At 37.7% G+C, this 12,558-nt stretch overlaps 1 protein-coding gene and 1 long non-coding RNA gene across 3 annotated transcripts in view; one reads left to right on the plus strand and one right to left on the minus strand.

The window, feature by feature from the left end:
* Window positions 1-1,627: 1,627 nt before the first annotated feature.
* LOC129726505 (uncharacterized) lies at window positions 1,628-2,636 on the minus strand. The gene is made up of 3 exons (XR_008728350.1): window positions 2,507-2,636; window positions 2,248-2,363; window positions 1,628-2,107 (listed from the first exon to the last, which is right to left on the minus strand). It is a non-coding gene; the product is annotated as an uncharacterized LOC129726505 (long non-coding RNA).
* Window positions 1,962-12,558, plus strand: part of LOC129726504 (protein tipE) — a 92,056-nt gene continuing 81,459 nt past the window's right edge. For both annotated transcript variants that reach the window (XM_055683296.1, XM_055683297.1), the window contains exon 1: window positions 1,962-2,400. The gene's annotated coding sequence lies outside the window, so the exon portion shown is untranslated. The remainder of the gene's footprint in view (window positions 2,401-12,558) is intronic.

A 12,558-nucleotide genomic window follows, 5' to 3' on the forward strand; every position in this document is an offset into this window, starting at 1 on the left:
GCTAATATTTTTGCACATACAGATGTTCTGTATCAAATTTTGCAAACAAAAGAATTGGAGGTAGTAGAATGTTTACGTAACGTCAAGGCTTGCCTCGCTTCTATCGAAGAGCTCAAAGCAGAGCATCATTTCTACAGAACGCTTAATGATGCAATTGATGTTTCTGGCGAAACGGTCACTGATAGCAACGGTATCAATTATCGTCCCATAAATATATTGTATATAATTTCGTTTATCCTTGGACAAAACCTGCATCAAACTTTCTCCGAAACGCTTCGGCTGGCCAGAATGATACTGACATTGCCTAATACAACGGCGTCCATCGAACGAACGTTTTCGGTTCTCCGACGGATCAAAAATTATTTGCGGTCTAAATCGGGCCAAAATCGATTATTTGGTATTATGATGATGGCTGTGGAGAAAGATTTACTCCATGAGATGATGCTGACGCCATTATTTTACGACGATATTATCGACAAGTTTGCGTTAAAAGTAAACCGAAGGATTCCTTTGTTATATAAATAAATGTTGTTAAATAAAACTTTTAAAATCTGCTATCGCAATACTGTTGTTTTAATGTTGCAAATGTCGATTGAACAGGTGGCCCACTTGGTCACGCGTCGCCTCTGAAAGAGACCTAAAGAACCAGGAGGGTGCACAGAGCACAAAAGCCGCTCCCCGAAGCAATACCTAGCGGTGGTCCCGGGGAGTATTATGGGCTGGAGACTGGAGGGGTTTTAGTGGGTCCGGTCACTGATTCAAACCAACCCCACACTCCCTGAGGTTGGGGTTTTCCCTTCACCTGAAACAAAAAAAAATATACATAATAAACAAATATAGGTAAAGATAGAAGCGCAGACTAACAGACGTAACACTGGAATCCAGCTCTGGTATAACTCGAACGATGATTCTATCAAAAATTTGTTCAAAGTGTTATGTTTGTTAGCCTTTGAAAGAAATACGGAATACAGCAGGTCCACACTGGGAAAAAATCCTACAAACTTAACAAAACCTGAGTAACACCGCGCAGGATGATCTGAAAATACGCAAAACTTTGACCAAATATTGTGATGAGTTTCATATTCAGTAAACTAAGTATTTTTCGTGGAAGGAAAATTTTGTGGTTTCTAAATATTATGAATAAAAATTAAAATAAATCTTGAGTCTCTAATCTTTTATATCATATGTCATTGGGCCTGGTTTTGCTCAGCTAGCTGCAGTTTAAATTTTTTGTCTGAAATTTAAAAAATAGTGAAACATGGATTTATAGTTTCAACTAATGTATTTAACTATATTCCGCTAAAATATAGTTTGTTAAAAGTTTCATACCGAACTGTTTCAATTCGCTCCAGAAGATGTTCGTAAAAAACTTTTCATGTCATTTGTTTTTTCTCAAATCATGAAAAAATTAAAATTTTTGATCATAGTTTAAATTTTTGTATTATAATAGGAGATTAAAAAACTAGGCTCAAGAAAAAATTACATCATTTTTGGAATACGGGAGCAAAAGCTTCTACAAAAACGTGTATTTGTAACTTTGCACCAATAAAAACAAATCGTTTTGTTACCAGTGTAAATGTAATTATGAACTGCTTCATTATTAATCCAAACTTTAATGAATATTACGAATAACCTATACCCAACCAGAATAATCTATCGAAACCAGAGTGTCTCCAACTATCAATAACACCCCACATCGGAAGGAGTATTTTGTATTTTCCTCCGAGTGATATTTCCTTAACAAACAAGAGCGTTTATCGGATGATATCCGTTTTCCCATCGGACATCGTGAGAAAAAGCTCCCCGACATTCTCTCAGCATGCAAATGATTACGGTTTGTGCTCCCTGCTGGCTGCTCTGGTTTTGGGTGGTAGTGTATACGTAGTTTTGGGAGCGGCCAACAGCCACACAATGGAAATCGACAGACTGTGGAAACCGACGATGGAATGGCCTCGGCTGGAGCAAATTCGTTCCCTGTCGTCAGTCTGTCGATGCGATTCTAGCCCGAAGCTCGTAAAGTCTGTTCCAAGTGCTGCCGGAAACCGTCTCCAGACGATGATGAAGTGTGGATCCCCACAGCTAGTAAGAAAACTAACCGTCGGGTTGTCTGTTCGCAAATGGTGTTAGATTAGAGAAGTTGTTTTTTGAAACATTCAGAAAATCCGTGATTTCGGTGGAAACGAGAGAAGAAGAATTGAGAAAAAAAACATACTTAGAATCAATTATTCTGTTGTTCGGGCGTTGTACCTGTCTGGGTGGTGAGTGAGCATAATGTGATTTTTCCGAGCCGAAGAAAAATTCGAAAAATAAGAACGTCCAAGGATGAGATTTCCACTCCCTGCATAATCCGGGTTGTTTCTGGTCTAGGAATAGGAAAAAAAGCAAAAGGAAACTGAAGAGGTTAGCAAAAAAGCTCAATATTTTTTATGTTATGGAGAAATGTCGGATTGATAGCAAAGTAATTAGGAAACGGTTACTTTTGGAATATGTGGGATCTATTGCTTACATTGCATGGATACTGAAGAAAATAAAAATCCTTCTGATTATACACGTTGATTCAATAATGAAGTGAGGACATCTTGTTTCATACAACAGAAGAAGAAGCTCGATTGCTATACTCTAGAACCGTTTGAACTCAGTGATATGTAAAAAAATTTCCAGCAATATTGGAGAATTCCAATTGAGTGGGATATAAAAAGTAATGGGTGGAATGAATGGTACGGACTTCGAAGGGTGAAAATGTGCTGAAGAATAATAATAAGACCTCTGTAGAGAGGCAACACATCCTCACGGATTTGTTGGACGGTTTGCAATGAGATTCATGGTCGAATGAATGAACGGGTGGGTGGTTTGAACGATGGCCATTCCGACTAGGAGAAACTCCAGTGAGAAAGAGAGCGAGAAAGAGAATTCTATAACCAGCAGGAGTGGTGAAAGGCTCGCCTGCCAATTTTCTCCAGACTAACGAGAAGGAGCGTTTTATGTTACACAATCATTTTTTGCCCCAACTTGGAGCTAGCTTTTATTTTGCACCATACTACGAATTTCGACATTTTCAATGCCGTTGATATCAATTGCCTTTTTCACAAATGTCCCGAAATGTGGCTGAATCACGACGCTCGAAAGTTTTCGCGTCCTATTCGTCGTGATGTTGATGGATAGCAGGTGAAACCAACCACGATCATGGTGGCAGCTGCAATTTGCGAAAGTGACCCCCAAACCAGCGACATTGATTGAAACTTCCCACACTTTTAAAATAAATAAATAAAAAAAGCAACCCAATTTTCCGGTCGACACAAATGTGCCGCTTAGATTGTAGCGAAATTCGTGATTATTTATCGTGTCATCGAGATATATAGACTTTTCCAGTTCAGTCCACGTCGGCTTCCGTCAGGGCCGCTCGCGGGCGGTGCTGGTGGGATTCATGAAAGCGTTGCCAAAAATTATTAGTACAATTTCCTCTGACCTCCCATGCTATTTTCGACCCGGCCGCAGGTTTGCTCCAGTTTCTCGAAACGGTTTGTGCGGATCGGTCGTATCACGGATGCTACCGGGGCTTGCATGTCGGTTTCATTTGTTTTCTCCCCGTCACCTGCCGTGAATATGTGTGGAATTGATTTTTCCACCTGAAACAGGTGTGTTGTTACTAATTTTTGAAAATGTTTTTTGGTATTTTTTTTTTAATAAACACAACTGTTTAATTGAATATATTTACAACATTATATTTTGTCCTGCAGTCTGCGACATGAAACAAAAGTTCTAATAAGATGAAGAAAAAAAAAGTATTAATAAAATCGTAAGCAATGGACAGACAGATGAAATTACAACTATAAAAAACCTTTTGAGTTCTGTTTAATTTGACATTTTAAACTGAGTAATAATTCTAAATTGCGAAGTGAAAATACACTAAATGAACAATAATTGAAATAATTTCATCAATTGATTTTGATCAGATTTCCACCAAGTTTACCATTAAATTTATTGGGCTCTGGTTCTGATAGCCGCAAAATCTATTTTGACATTTGTGAACCTTAAACAATTTGAATTCAATGGAAGAAACCCACGGTGGAAATTGACATGACATTCAATACAAAATGATAATCATTTGCATTAAACAGTTTTAAAGTCTTGAACACTGTCCGGAAATTATGGAGAAATTAAAATTCTGAAAAGTGAAGAATAACACGGAAGTAAAGAGATTTTCACTGACATATTATAACTTACTAGCTGACCCGGCAAACTTCGTCCCGCATATTTTTGTGTATAATTTAATAATTTTCAACATTCCAAATTCAATGATTTCTTGCGATTTGTTTATATCGTTTGAAATTATTGGTTTTATCGGAATGACAACATTCTCGATTTTTGCCTTTAGTACATCACCCCTATTTCGGAAATACTCATATTGGGTGGTATTCAATTATTTTCGTTGTTTTCCAGAAACTGAAGGTGGTCATCTTCGAATTCAGGATGGTGTCCAGGACCAATGCTTGGCTTTTATACATTGTTTCGATTACGGAAATATTCATATGTAGTAGTATTCGGCTGTTTCCCAGAAGTTGCCATCTTACAATTCAAAATAGTGTCTGAGGTCAATTTTTAGCTTCATGCATCATTCTGGTTAAAGAAACACTCATATTGGGTGGTATTTGGTCACTTCAGGCTATTTTTCAGAAACCGTAAGTCATCATCCTGGATTTTAAAATGGCATTTGGAGGCAATTTCTGGCCCCTGAGCGTCTTTCTGGTTCCAGAAACACCCATAATAGGTGTTATTCAGTCATTTTCGGCTGTTTTCCAGAAACCGGAAGTCACCATCTTAGAATTCAAAATGGTTTCTGTGGTCGATTCTAGCTCCTGTGTATCATTCTGGTATCGAAGCATCTCATATTGGGTGGAAATCGGTCATTTTTGGCTGTTTTTCAGAAAGCGGAAGGTATTTGGAGAATGGTATTTGGTATTTGGGTCGAAGAAACACCCATATTATGGTGGTCATTTTCGTCTTTTTTCCAGTCACCGGAAGTCGCCATCTTACAATTCATAATGTTGTCTGAGGCCGATTTGTGGCTTCAGTGCATCATAACAATCCCGGAAATACCCATATTGGGTGGTATTTGGTCATATCCTGCTGTTTTTCAGAAACCGGAAGTCGACATCTTGGATTATAGGATGATATTTGGAAACATTTTCCGGATAGAAACCGAAAGTTTCCATCTTAAATTTAACAATGGCGTCTGGAGTCAAAATTTTTTCTTGCTCTCAAAAACCTCAACATATCAAATTTTGTTCCTTTTGCTTGATTATTTCTCGAGATGTGCAGAAATTTGTGTGGAACCCCTCCTTTCAGAAGAAGGAGGGGTGTCGAAACATTATAGACATCTTTGTTACCCCTGAAAATATTCACCTGCCGAATTTTGTTCCTTTTATTTGGTTAGTTCTCGAGATGTGCAGAAATTTGTGTTTCATTTGTTTGGAACCCCTCCCTTACATAAGAGGGAGGGGTGTCGAACCATTATAGACATATTTGTTACCTCTAAAAACATTTACATGCCAAATTTGGTTCTATCTGGTGGATTGGTTCTCGAGCTGTGCGAAATATGTGTTTCTTTTGTATGGGATCCCTCCCTTTTAAAAGAGGGAGGGATGTCAAACTGTTATGGATATATTTGACACCCCTAAAAACATCCACCTGCCAAATTTGGTTCCATTTGCTTGGTTAGTTTTCGAGATGTGCATGAATTTGTGTTTCATTTGTATGGGACCCCTCCTTTCCAGAAGAGGGAGGGGTCTCGAACTATCTAAGTCTATCTTAGTCTTTCTTGGCCCCTAAAACCACTATATACAAAATTTCACGCCGATCGGCTCAGTAGTTTCCAAGCCTATATGGATCAGACAGACAGACAGACAGAGCTGTATTTTTATATGTTTAGATTAATTTTTAGTGCCTTACGACAAAATTCAAATTTTCTATTATTTTTCAAAGTGTACTGAGTCAGCGTTTTTTGGCGTTTTTCTTAAAAAAATGCAATGTTGCGAAATTTGCTGGAGCCTCAAGGGTAACTTGAATCTTGATGACGTCTTAGGAAAAGTTGTCTGTAATACAGTGGAGAATAAATCCTCATCATTGGATAATGTCTAATTTCATTGTATTACTCAAAAAAATTAGGCGGTATCAGAAAATTACGTATTTTTTTGCATAAAACAGCGTTTGAAGTTTAGACGGCAGGGTTTGGCACTATTGGCACTAGTTTTAAAAGATAGCTTGGAAAAAATCCTTTCAAATGCATCTAGTCCGATCTTGCGCAGAGTTGCGCAGAGTACACCCAACGCAAACGGGGAACATTTTATTACTTTAGGGCATTTTTTTATTACTTATTGTGTCTTATGACTGCGCATTATACACAAAGAGTAACAAACAAAAAGTAATAAAAATTATGACGGCCACACGCTTGTATGTGTTTCTGGAGGAGGACATACAGCCAAGCACCGCAATGCATGTGTTAGCAAGACTTCACTCGCTGCATTTGTATTGATGCAACGATCAGGTTCATTTTTGTCCCCTTCATCCACACATAATCAAAATCTCAACCGTCAACCTCAAATGTCTAATTAGAAACACTTTCGTTTCGTCCCCCAGTGTTTACTTGAAATGGAAATATGTAATACTGTCTGACCAGAGTTGCCGAAGCTGCGAATATTGTCTGGATAGGCACGAGTATTGTATTTTCAAACAGGTGCAAATAAGTTTCCATGAACCAATGAGTATGTGTTTTAGATATCTTGCAGGAAAGCGAATGTTTTTGTTTTTCTCTAACGCAGTTTACAGATCCTGATGTCATATTTTTTCTCTTCTCCGTATTCTCCGTATGCGTGTATAGTTCACGCACACCGAATGAATTGGAGATTGAAGAAACTTGTAACATGTGCAACATATGCGACGGTGTGTGATTTTTTTTTGCTTGAGATGGAAAGGGAGCAGTTTTCGCCAGAAAAAATATTGCATGTGGTTGAAACGACCATTATTAGATAGTCGTACTCCCGTAACACGTGCTAAATATATGGCAGTATGTGTTGTTACTTGACTGGGGAAGAATTTTATTGCCTTTTAAGTAATAGGTTTGTTACCCAAAAGGCAATTTTGCGCTATTGCTTCTAAAGTAATAAGGAAAAGTTTTGCGTGTACTCTTCTTTCGAAGAGAAACAACGAGTGTTCGGCACACTGCAAATCGTCAACAGAATAACAAATGGCTCGTATTTGTCTGATAATAACGATGTTTTTAAACATGTTTCAGTATGATTAATCACACTATTTTCATACTTACAAGTTTAACTCATCAATATTCCTATATTTAACGCAGTATCAAAAACTAATCATTGTTTATGTTTTGGATCACCAGCACTGAGTACCAAAATCATATTTTAACTTTGTATCGTACCAGTCACAAGTAAAAACAATCGTGTAAACACAAACCATGATATAATAAATCGCCTACTAATCTCTACAGAGCAAATAGTGAATTATTATTTTGACGTTAGAAACTGCATTTTGAAAACTTTCGTTGAAGATTTTAAAGCTGTATTGAAAATAAACACAAAAATGAAGGTGAAGGTGGAAGTGAATAAAAAGAAGAATGCGATAAAAAGAAGCAATGTAATATAGTCACTTTGAAAAAAACAATTCATAAGTGATTTTCAACAAGAAGCATATTTTTCTATTGATATATTTTTTTGTTTTCTCAATAACTAAATAATATTTTTATGTTTTTTATGGCATATGAAAGTCTTTCAAGCATCATGCATTTTATTTTTCAAAAAAATGAATTCGTCGTAAAATTTTCCTCACATAATATTTATAAAAAATTTGAAAATTCCCCTGGCGTCAAAAATATGCTTTTTTATGCAAAAATAATATCAAATTCGGACTCAGTGTCCCAAAATTATATAAAAACCATGTATTTTCCATGATTTGAAGACAGTTTTTTGCTTGCCCAGCATTTGTATGGAGTCGCCTCACTGTGCAGTGTCCTTACGTAGTTCGTAGCTCACTACGAGTTAAGTTTCCCATGTGCTTAGTTTGCCTTTAATGGCGGATATTGAGGTATCCAGAAATGGCCCAGGTCAAATAAATTATTGAGCAAATCCTTGTCTTGTATATTGATTCTCCTCGATTCCGCTGTGAGTGGGTACCCAAAGTAGCATAACTTTGTTTAGAAGGAAAATCTCCCTGAGTGTTGCACTGCTCTCCCAGACTAGTCTGGAAGCACATCTGGCTAGCGTTGCCAACCCTCCAGTTTTTTCTGGATATCTCCAGTTTTTTGAAGATCGCCAGCGAAACAGCTGAAGGTTAAATATTTCCAGTTTTTCGAAAATTGTTCCAGTTTTATCCAGTTTTCTGTCATCAACACATTTTTGAACTCATTTCCATTACATGTATGGTCTTTTCAGTTATTTGTGCATTCATGCCCCTCGGTTGTGAGATTTTAATCGAAATCCACTCGATTTCAAGTACGCCAATGACTATAATCTCCATCAGTAAAAAATTTTCTTTCAGCCTTTTTGGTTACATGCAATAATACGGTACAGCATTTTTAGAACCGAAAATCAAATAAATTTCTGTGAAAGCTTCAGATTTATATAGCTAGTTTCATCCAGTTTTTTATTTTGAATTCTTCCAGCTTTTTATAAAAAAAAGGTTGACATCGCTGCATCTGGCAGACGGATGGTGCTCGATGGATGACTTGGCCCTCCTTTGTTCCACTTTGAGCGATGAATGTTAATCACTGTATGAATCGTTCATCATGGGTTTACTTAGATCCAGTCGAAGTCTGGACGATGTTAGAGTTGTTAGGATGCTAAGGTTCCTTAGGATGCTAAGGTGACCCGTTAGGTCACCTTCGAGAAGATGTAAAGGCAACAAACAGAGTATGGCTTCTATGCCTTCTATCTAAGCAGTCCGGTTCAGCTTTGTATACAGAATATTTCGAAGGTATTTGGTTTTTGTCCTACCAAAAACATCATATCAAGAAGACTGGGAACTCTGCCTGAGGTTAAGCGACAGTTTTGGCAGCGCAGTCTTTTTAGTGAAAGTGGAATTGACGCATGCTAATTTGCGTGCTGGCGATGCGAATGCAAGCCGAACGCACAGGCTGGACCACCACATACGCATACTCTGTCTTCGCAGCGATGTGATTTCCAGCACTTTCATAGCAAGCTTTTGATGCGCTGTTTGATTTGACGCTTGTCATTTGTATGGGATCGATCCAGAGATGCCAGTCTTCTCGATGTGATGTTTTTGGTCCTATCCTATTCAGTAGTGTCCTTCGCGTGGTAAAGGATATAATGACTTTTGGTGGGGTTAATGACTTTGTTACCAAGCTGCGATAACTTTTTAGAAGAGCGGAGAGGGGAGAGAGAACTTTTTCTTATGGACACAATTTGATTGCCTTTACTGTAACTCCCAATGTAGCTGTTATCTTCCTATTCGTAAGCATGGCTTGGATCCAGCCCATTGTAGTATTGTCGACTTCTTTATTTTGTGGAGCTAACGACAGTTATCGTAAGATCCCTCTATATCAAGAAAAGCCCAGACCGCTGGTTCTTTACATTTTAGCGACTTCTCGATCATCGTCACTAGGCAATGCAGCGCGGTTTCAGTGGATTTACCTTGTTGATACAGTAAGGTCTTTTTTTCGCGAGGGATGCGTTCCAAATTTGTATGGGCCCGCGTAAAAACGACTTTTTTGAGTTGCAAATATAACAAAACAACAAAACACTGATAATAAGTATGTAGATGTGGAAGTTGTTGAGGAAAATAACAGCGGTTTTCGGAAGAACCCACTCTACTGTGCAAAAAATCGTTAGCAAATATAAATCCGAATAATCTATTCAAACTCTCTCTGGTAGAGGGATGTTCTCTGGAAATTTGGGAACATCATAAAAGTAAATTTTTGCATGTTCTTTTCCAAAACTGAATTGATCGAGTTATAGGCTCTTTCATTTCGTTCGTCCAAATGCAGTAAATTATGGTTTTATGATGATTACTGTTGTACTATTCAGAAATGTCAAGCTATGCTGGAACTAGTCAGCCTATACACCAGAGAGACGCCGAGACACTCACCGTTAAGGCAACTGTCAACATCAAAACGGATAACGGAAATGCAAAATCATACAGCTCGCCCGTTTTGATGTTGACAGTTGCGTTAACGGTGTGTGTGTCTCGGCGTCTCTCTGGTGTATAGGCTGACTAGCTGGAACGCAAATTTCGATTAATCAGAGCTGAAAAATTATCCAGGCACCATTGAATATATATGTATTTGCGGAGCTGGAAAACTTTAGCCGGAAGCCATTTTTTTGACTTATAGTAAATGGTCAATTTGGGTATTTCCGGAAACCGGAATGATGTTCAGAGATCGGAAACGACCCCAGACGTGCGTCGTATTGAAATTCGACTTTTGATTTCTGTAAAGCAGCCTAAAATGGTTAAATACCACTTAATATAGCTTTTTACAAAATCAAGATGATGCCTAGACGCCAATAAGAAATTTGGTTTGCTAAAAAATATAAAAATTAAATGGCCTAAAATGGCCAAATACTACTTAAATTGGTTGTTTCCAGAACCTGGATGATTTACAAAGGCCATTTTGAAATCCAAGATTGTTAAATGAACAGTGGAATATACGAGGTGTACTGCTGGTTCAACAAGCCAGTTGACGTATGTTTGAATCCCGGCTCTGGAGCGACTGTTAGGGTCAATAGGATCGTAGCGCTAGCCGCGTAATTGTTCGTGTACACTAACAATTGGTTACGAAGTCTGTATCGAATTAATAGAAGGAGAAATACCAAACCGGAGCGCACCTGGGCTTTGATTCTAAATTTTTAAATCTTTAAGACCGGGTAACGTTCAACTAATAATGCATGAACCCTCTAAAAAAAGGCTGACCAATTTTTTTCGGGAGGAAACGGGCTAAATTGTTTCGAAAAACGGGATACTTGAGAATTGCAAATTTTTATTTACCACAGTAAACCATACATCAATTATTCATTGCTTTGATGACCCGAAGTATGTAATTTTAAAGGATAATTGTACCATACCGATTATATGATACTGATGGTTTTCGAGGAGTTTATAAGAAATATAAATTTAATCTCGGAAGCATTCAACCTGGAATATCGTTATTTTTATTCCCAAAGTAGTTGTAATTGACATTTTTCAGTTGAAAAATAATAATTTCCCATGTTTATATCGAATAATAACACATTTCCTATAGAATGCAAGGATTTCATTGGTGATCTATTCCACCCCGATATTTCTCACAGGCTCTTGGAGAATTCTGTGATTTATTTCATAAAGTAAACGATAGACATTCCATCCAAACTGCGGAAGTTTTCCTGACCCCATACCAGTACTTGTTTAAATTCAAAGAAGTTTCGAAGAAAATCAACATGAAGCGAGTTATTTGGAAAATATTGTAAAAATTAACCCTCCCATCTGGTCTCGAGGTACGATGCTGGCCTAACAACCCAGTCAACAATTTGGTCCGTATATTTCAGTTGTTGTTGAGATATAAGCACCCTTGTACAATCTCATAAAGTTGTATATAACGTTCTATATGAGCTTATAGGTACCAAAGTGGAGGCAATATACGTACCAAAATGGTTGGCGCAGTTAAAGATATACAACTTTTTGAAGTAGAATACTTCTCTCAGGAAGTTCGGCTACATAGGGATGTGAAATGAAAATCTAAAACCGAAAAAAGTGAAAAATATGTCCAATTTCAAATGCTAATAAATCGGTTAGTATTCGATGGATTTTCTTCGTTCTTCTAGCAATAGATTGGAAAATCTTCTAAGATTCTACCCGAAATAAGATAATTGTATTTTTATTATTCACACTATTGTACTATTGAAAATAGTCAAGCCTTGTCAAAACGAAAAGTTCGATCTCTGATTGGTCGTTATATGCTTGCTTCCCAAGCACGGTCGACAGGATCATATACCTTGCAATTGAAAATATGCTATTTGGCCTATATAAAAGCCTGTTTCAGCCGGGGCCGCTCATAATAGTTCTAGACAGCGACAACAGCAGTCGTCCTTCCTTAGCAGCAGCACTAGCCCTGTGGTTGGTCACCACGTCTCAGGAGCAGCGCGGTTTTTCTCAGCATGTGTCGCCAGACAGCCATTATTCCCCTCGTGTTGGGGCAGCATGAAGATTGCCACCAGGAAATTTAATTTTTAACATCAAAATTTTTTTTTTCAAGGCAAATAAACAAGTCATTGAAAGTTAATAATTTTTGTCAACGCAAGCAAGCATTCTGTGTTGCATCCTAGCAATTTAAATTCGTCGCACCCGTCTAATTTACTGAATGTGAAATAGCTTCCACAGTGCATGTTGTCCGTGTATCTTAATTCCCCCAATGTTAGGGCAGCTCAAAGGTTGTAATTAGCAACCGATTTTGAACCGCAAAATGCTTTTTTGAAGGCAAATAAAAAAATAATTGAAGGTTAATAATTTTCTGGCATCAACACAAGCAGACATTCTGAGCGGGATGCAATCAAATTC

The sequence above is a fragment of the Wyeomyia smithii genome, chromosome 3, assembly GCF_029784165.1.
Source record: "Wyeomyia smithii strain HCP4-BCI-WySm-NY-G18 chromosome 3, ASM2978416v1, whole genome shotgun sequence".
Taxonomy (NCBI): Eukaryota; Metazoa; Arthropoda; class Insecta; order Diptera; family Culicidae; genus Wyeomyia; species Wyeomyia smithii.